The sequence below is a fragment of the Hippoglossus hippoglossus genome, chromosome 20, assembly GCF_009819705.1.
Source record: "Hippoglossus hippoglossus isolate fHipHip1 chromosome 20, fHipHip1.pri, whole genome shotgun sequence".
NCBI classification, from domain to species: domain Eukaryota; kingdom Metazoa; phylum Chordata; class Actinopteri; order Pleuronectiformes; family Pleuronectidae; genus Hippoglossus; species Hippoglossus hippoglossus.
This window is the reverse complement of record NC_047170.1, coordinates 19,709,719-19,717,159: the sequence shown is the minus strand read 5'-3', so window position 1 is coordinate 19,717,159 and position 7,441 is coordinate 19,709,719.

The window sequence follows — 7,441 nt, the reverse complement described above, 5'->3', positions numbered from 1 at the left end:
ACTGAATATAAAGGCTTTGACTGGGATGTGCTGCTGTTATACTACAGCGCCACCTGTGGGTCAAAAGTAGAAAAGCCACCATCGCTCTGCACCTGATGCAGAAATGAAAACGTCCCATTTTTAAGTCCAGAGTTTTGATCTTTTGTGTCAAAGACAAAACTCTGATTTTAAAGTGATTTGATTGTGTTTAACTTTGTGTTGAACTAAATCAATTTGTGACGTGAATCCAGGAACTTTCAGCTCATAAACAAACAGAATGTGGTTCTACACACATGGAGACAGACTGAGGGACAAAGGTGGGACAGAATAAAGGAAACTTAAACACATATATGTGACTCTTTATAGAGGGGTTATATATTCTGCTTGTGTTGTGTCATTTCAATAAACACATTCTTCATGTGAATAAACACAATCGGTGTGGAGGGCCATCTAGTGGTGAAGTTACATATTACAACAACCTCCTCTGATTCCTCTGGAGCTCTGTCTCCACTCTGCCTCCCAGCAACAAGGCCCAGTCAGAGCCGCTCTACACACAAGCTGCTGCTGCTTCAGCCTCTGGATCCTCAGGACACAGCTCAGCCTCCGTCCACACACACTGTCCTCTTCACACTCAGCTCCACAAAGATCACCATCTGTTGAGAGAAGAAGACATCAGTGTTACAGAGACTCACTTCATCAGCTGTGAGTCAGTGATGCAGCACATCCAGTAGAAAGAGCAGCAGGGACTTCAGTCCTGTTCAGAGGTGGAGCAGCTTCCTCTCTGCTTCATGTTCACGTGTTGGAATGAACACGCTAAGAGCTAAGTGTGTTTCCTCTGCATGTCAAAGTGCAGAGTGGACACCTGAGAGGTGGATTTACTGCTGTTACAGGTGAAGACATGTTTCACTGAGTGTTGATGAACATCTGCTTCTGACAAACTGGGACCAGATGAGACAGATGGACCTCAGCAGAGGTTCTGCTCTGTGTAAAGAGCTCCTGGTTACCATGGTGATGAGGAGAGGCTTCAGTCCCACTGATCTCAGAGCTGTGACAAAGATCCACCTGATCAGTTCTTCACTGATGAAGTGAGAGAACAAACTGTCTCAGATCAGATGAAGACGACAGCGTCTCTGTTCCTCGTGTGAGGCTGTCAGCTGTGGTCCAGCTTCATTTCCTGTTCACATGAAAACAACAACAACTGTCGTCTTCACGTCAACTCAATCACATGATCCCAAGCAGCTTGTGGCTCGTCTGATTGGCCGACTGTTGTCTCTCTGTGTCTCTGTCCAATCCTGACGTCTGTCCTCATTGTCCTCTCACAGCTTCACTGAGGAAACACTGAGGCCTGAACTACGAAGACACTTCAACATGTCCAGGAGATCTTTCTGAGATCCAGCTCAACTGAACCTGACAGACACAGTCAGGCTAAGTGGTCACATGACGCTGGTTATCAACTCGTTAAGTTAACTCAGGTTTTCCTCATCGAGATCTGAGCGTGCACATAAAAGGGGCGGGGTCTACTGTGTGTGACCAATCACAGACATGGACAGTTTGACTGACAGCAGAGCCTCATATTTCACAACCAGGATCAAACTGTTCTATAATAAAAATCAGAGGAGAACAAACACATGATCCATAATAAAATAAACTCAGTCACAGCTGCTAAATGCAGGAAGAACAGCTGGTGAAACATCTGGGATCGTGTCAATGTGTAAGTTACAGCGCCCCCTGGTGGCATTTGGTAAAAATATATTACGTGACCACGACATAATAACGTGTGAACGAGATAAATAACTCGAGGCCACGAGATCTGAATCTGTTGTTTACTAACAAGACGAGTGGAAGACACACACTGTCTCACTGTCTGAGGACACACACTGTCTCACTGTCTCTGAGGACACACACCGTCTCACTGACTCTGAGGACACACACTGTCTCTGAGGACACACACTGTCTCACTGTCTCTGAGGACACACACTGTCTCTGAGGACACACACTGTCTCACTGTCTCTGAGGACACACACTGTCTCTGAGGACACACACTGTCTCACTGTCTCTGAGGACACACACTGTCTCACTGTCTCTGAGGACACACACTGTCTCTGAGGACACACACTGTCTCACTGTCTCTGAGGACACAAACTGTCTCACTGTCTCTGAGGACACAAACTGTCTCACTGTCTCTGAGGACACACACTGACTCTGAGGACACACACTGTCTCACTGTCTCTGAGGACACACACTGTCTCACTGTCTCTGAGACACACACTGTCTCTGAGGACACAAACTGTCTCTGAGGACACACACTGTCTCACTGTCTCTGAGGACACACTGTCTCACTGACTCTGAGGACACACACTGACTCAATGACTCTGAGGACACACACTGTCTCACTGTCTCTGAGGACAAACTCTGTCTCACTGACTCTGAGGACAAACACTGTCTCTGAGGAGACACACTGTCTCACTGTCTCTGAGGACACACACTGACTCACTGTCTCTGAGGACACACACTGTCTCAGTGTCTCTGAGGACACACATTGTCTCAGTGTCTCTGAGGACACACACTGTCTCACTGTCTCTGAGGACACACACTGTCTCTGAGGGCACACACTGTCTCACTGTCTCTGAGGACACACTGTCTCTGAGGACACAAACTGTCTCACTGTCTCTGAGGACACACACTGTCTCACTGTCTCTGAGGACACACACTGACTCTGAGGACACACACTGTCTCACTGTCTCTGAGGACACACACTGTCTCACTGTCTCTGAGGACACACACTGTCTCACTGTCTCTGAGACACACACTGTCTCTGAGGACACAAACTGTCTCACTGTCTCTGAGGACACACACTGACCCTGAGGACACACACTATCTCACTGTCTCTGAGGACACACACTGTCTCACTGACTCTGAGGACACACACTGACTCAGTGACTCTGAGGACACACACTGTCTCACTGTCTCTGAGGACACACACTGACTCACTGTCTCTGAGGACACACACTGTCTCACTGTCTCTGAGACACACACTGTCTCTGAGGACACAAACTGTCTCACTGTCTCTGAGGACACACACTGACCCTGAGGACACACACTGTCTCACTTTCTCTGAGGACACACACTGACTCAGTGACTCTGAGGACACACACTGTCTCACTGTCTCTGAGGACACACACTGACTCACTGTCTCTGAGGACACACACTGTCTCACTGTCTCTGAGACACACACTGTCTCTGAGGACAAACACTGTCTCAGTGTCTCTGAGGACACACACTGACTCACTGCCTCTGAGGACACACACTGACTCACTGTCTCAGAGGACAAACACTGTCTCTGAGGACACACACTTTCTCATTGTCTCTGAGGACACACACTGTCTCTGAGGACACACACTGTCTCACTGACTCTGAGGACACACACTGACTTTGAGGACACATACTGTATCTGAGGACAGACACTGACTCTGAGGACACACACTGTCTCTGAGGAGACACACTGTCTCACTAACTCTGAGGACACACACTGTCTCTCTGTCTCTGAGGACACACACTGTTTCACTGTCTCTGAGGACACACACTGTCTCTGAAGACACACACTGTCTCACTGTCTCTGAGGACACACAATGACTCTGAGGACACACACTGTATCACTGTCTCTGAGGACACACTGTCTCACTGACTCTGAGGACACACACTGTCTCAAAAACTCTGAGGACACACACTGTCTCTGAGGACACACACTGTCTCACTGACTCTGAGGACACACACTGTATCACTGTCTCTGAGGACACACACTGTCTCACTGACTCTGAGGATACACACTGTCTCTGAGGACACACACTGTCTCTGAGGACACACACACTGTCTCACTGACTCTGAGGACACACACTGTCTCTGAGGACACACACTGTCTCACTGACTCTGAGGACACACACTGTCTCTGAGGACACACACTGTCTCTCTGTCTCTGAGGACACACACTGTCTCTGAGGACACACACTGAGTCACTGTCTCTGAGGACAAACACTGTCTCACTGTCTCTGAGGACACACACTGTCTCACTGACTCTGAGGACACACACTGTCTCACTGTCTCTGAGGACACACACTGTCTCACTGAGTGCATCTGGTGTTTTGGTGACAGGATGAGTCTGGAGAGATTGAGATGTTCTGGGTGAGTTAGAGATCAACTGAACCAACCAGACGTGGATTTAAACTTCCCTTATCCGTCCCTTTAAGGAGAGTGTGCACCACACAACAGTGGAGAGTCACTGTGGTCAGTGGGCGGAGCTTCGATACGGGTTGATCTCCAACTTAACCTGGAGCAGGTTAGCCGTTCATCAGAAGTTACCATGGTGATTTACCTCGTTAAGAAGTGGACGAGCTTCGTAGGACTGAAAAAACTAAACCTGAAGTTAACCTGATAACCACAAATCCTGCTTGGTAGCACAGACCCTGGATCTGTGATACTGACTGTGTTTAGTAACATACTGATGAAAGCAGCGTGGACTGACTCCAACCATCTACTGACCTCAGAGTCTCCAGTCGACAGGTTGGACTCTGCTGTAGATCAAGCAGCTCCTTCACTGCTGAGTCCTGCAGGTCGTTTCTAGTCAGATCCAGTTCTCTCAGATGAGAGGGGTTTGACCTCAGAGCTGAAGCCAGAGAAGAACAGCTGATCTCTGACAGTCTGCAGCTCTTCAACCTGGATAAAGAATAAAACTTAACTGTAAATTAAACTGAGTTCATGTGTGAAAATAACAGACACATATTCATGTCACACAGACTCATAACATGGAAGATAAATATGAATCAGACATGTTGGACTAAAAACGAGTCCTGATTCAGTACAAATAGATTATTTGGACCCGGTCTCTGTCCTGCAGATCAGTTTAGGAAATCCAGAACTAAACTCAGTGTTTTAACAAGTAGCTGAATATTTAAAATGTCACAGATTAATTAATGAATGGATTCAAATTATGTATGAAGAGGAATTATGTTAAATTAGAATTAAATGATAAATTGTGTATAAATGCTGTTTTATAGATATGAGATCTACAAAAGTCAGTCAGTGAACTGACCTCAGAGTCTCCAGTTGACAGGTTGGACTCTGTAGAAAACCACACAGCTCCTTCACTCCTGAGTCCTGCAGGTTGTTTTTACTCAGATCCAGTCCTCTCAGATGAGAGGGGTTTGACCTCAGAGCTGAAGCCAGAGAAGAACAGCTGATCTCTGAAAGTCTGCAGCTCTCCAACCTGGATAAAGAATAAAACTTAACTGTAAATTAAACTGAGTTCATGTGTGAAAATAACAGACACATATTCATGTCAGCACAGACTCATAACATGGAAGATAAATATGGAATCAGACATGTTGGACTAAAAACGAGTCCTGATTCAGTACAAATAGATTATTTGGACCCGGTCTCTGTCCTGCAGATCAGTTTAGGAAATCCAGAACTAAACTCAGTGTTTTAACAAGTAGCTGAATATTTAAAATGTCACAGATTAATTAATGAATAGATTCAAGTTATGTATGAAGAGGAATTATGTTAAATTAGAATTAAATAAGATAAATTGTGTATAAATGCTGTTTTATAGATATGAGATCTACAAAAGTTAGTCAGTGAACTGACCTCAGAGTCTCCAGTCGACAGGTTGGACTCTGTAGAAAACCACACAGCTCCTTCACTCCTGAGTCCTGCAGGTTGTTGTTACTCAGATCCAGTTTTCTCAGATGAGAGGGGTTTGACCTCAGAGCTGAAGCCAGAGAAGAACAGCTGATCTCTGACAGACTGCAGCGACTCAACCTGGATAAAGAAATATGAATATTAGAATGTGTCCTCCTGTTGTTGTGGATCGTCATCATGTCAACACAGACTCTCAACATGCTGCTGACCTCAGTCCAGTCTGTGACCTGAAGATAAATATCAGATCAGACATGTTGGACCATTGTTTCATTCATCAGCTTCTTCTCTGTGTGTTGGTCACTGAGCAGGTTTGTGTAATTAAACACTGTTTAAAGTAGGGATGGCTCCTGACAGTCACTTCCTGTTTGTTTCTATACTTATCAACTGTCCAACGTGTTTCAATAAGAACGTGTCTTATTTTGAAAACCTGAGGAGGACGAGTGCTCGGCCTCAGTCCACATGTTATTTCCTGACACTTTCTTAGTGATCAGGAGCAGGTGAGTGCAGGTGAATGGAGCTGATGAGGTGGACGTGACTGACAGGCTGGGTGAGGGACAGATGACTGAGGGACAGTGAGCAGAGCAGAACTGAGACAATTTAAATAAATAATGACCCAATAAGAAAGAAAGTCTGAAAAGTGAACAAGGATTTAAGGACCTCAGAGTCTCCAGTCGACAGTTTGGACTCTCCAGTCCAGAACACAGCAGCTTCACTCCTGAGTCCTGCAGCTTGTTGTCACTCAGATCCAGTTCTCTCAGATGTGAGGGGTCTGACTTCAGAGCTGAGGCCACGACTTCACAGTGAGTCCCTGAGAGTTCACAACCACAGAGTCTGTAATTAAAGAAAATATCTGTTAGAATAAAATCAGAAAACACAACATTCATACAAAACGTGATCATGTGACCCTCACCCTGGTAAATCCCCTCTTTGCCTCATGAACATGTTAAAAACTCCTCAAGAGAATCCTTTCAGATTTGGTTCAAGCGTTCATTCAGACTGACAGAGGAACTCATTAGATTCAGGTGGTCAGAGGTCAAAGGTCAAGGTCACACAACATGTTCATGGCTTCTTGAAGTCTCAAGTCTGTCTTTAGGGGATTTCTTCACATTTTGACCAGTTGGACTCAAAGAAAAACTGATTAGATCTCGATCTACATGTCTTTGGGTTTGTGGAGAAAGCTGGAGAACCCAGAGAAAACCCTGCAGACACCAGGAGAACATCCTCCTCGCAGAAAGGCTGCACTAACAGTGTTGACCACTGCAACACCATGCTGCCCCAAACAATGAGAACCATTTAACACTGAGTGTATTTGAAGAACGACTCATCTGCACTGATTTAACATGTTATTGATCATGTCTGGACTCACCGAGCCTTCCTGCAGTTCCTCACAGCTGGGATCAGTCTCCGTCGACCCTGGTATCTTGTGTTGAACTTCTCCAGGTCCAACTCATCCAGAACCTCCTCTGACATCTGCAGCATGTAGGCCAGAGCTGAGCAGTGGATCTCAGAGAGTTTCTCCTTTGATTTGTTCTCTGACGTCAGGAACTGTTGCATCTGCTGATGAACTGAGTGGTCGTTCATCTCAGTCAGACAGTGGAAGATGTTGATGCTTCTGTCAGGAGAAATGTCATCACTCTTCATCTTCTTCAGGTTGTTGATGATTCTCTGGATGATCTCTGGATTGTTCCCTGTCCGACCCAGCAGGCCTCCTAAGACTCTCTGGTTGGACTCCAGACTGAGGCCGTGAAGGAAGCGAACAAATAGGTCC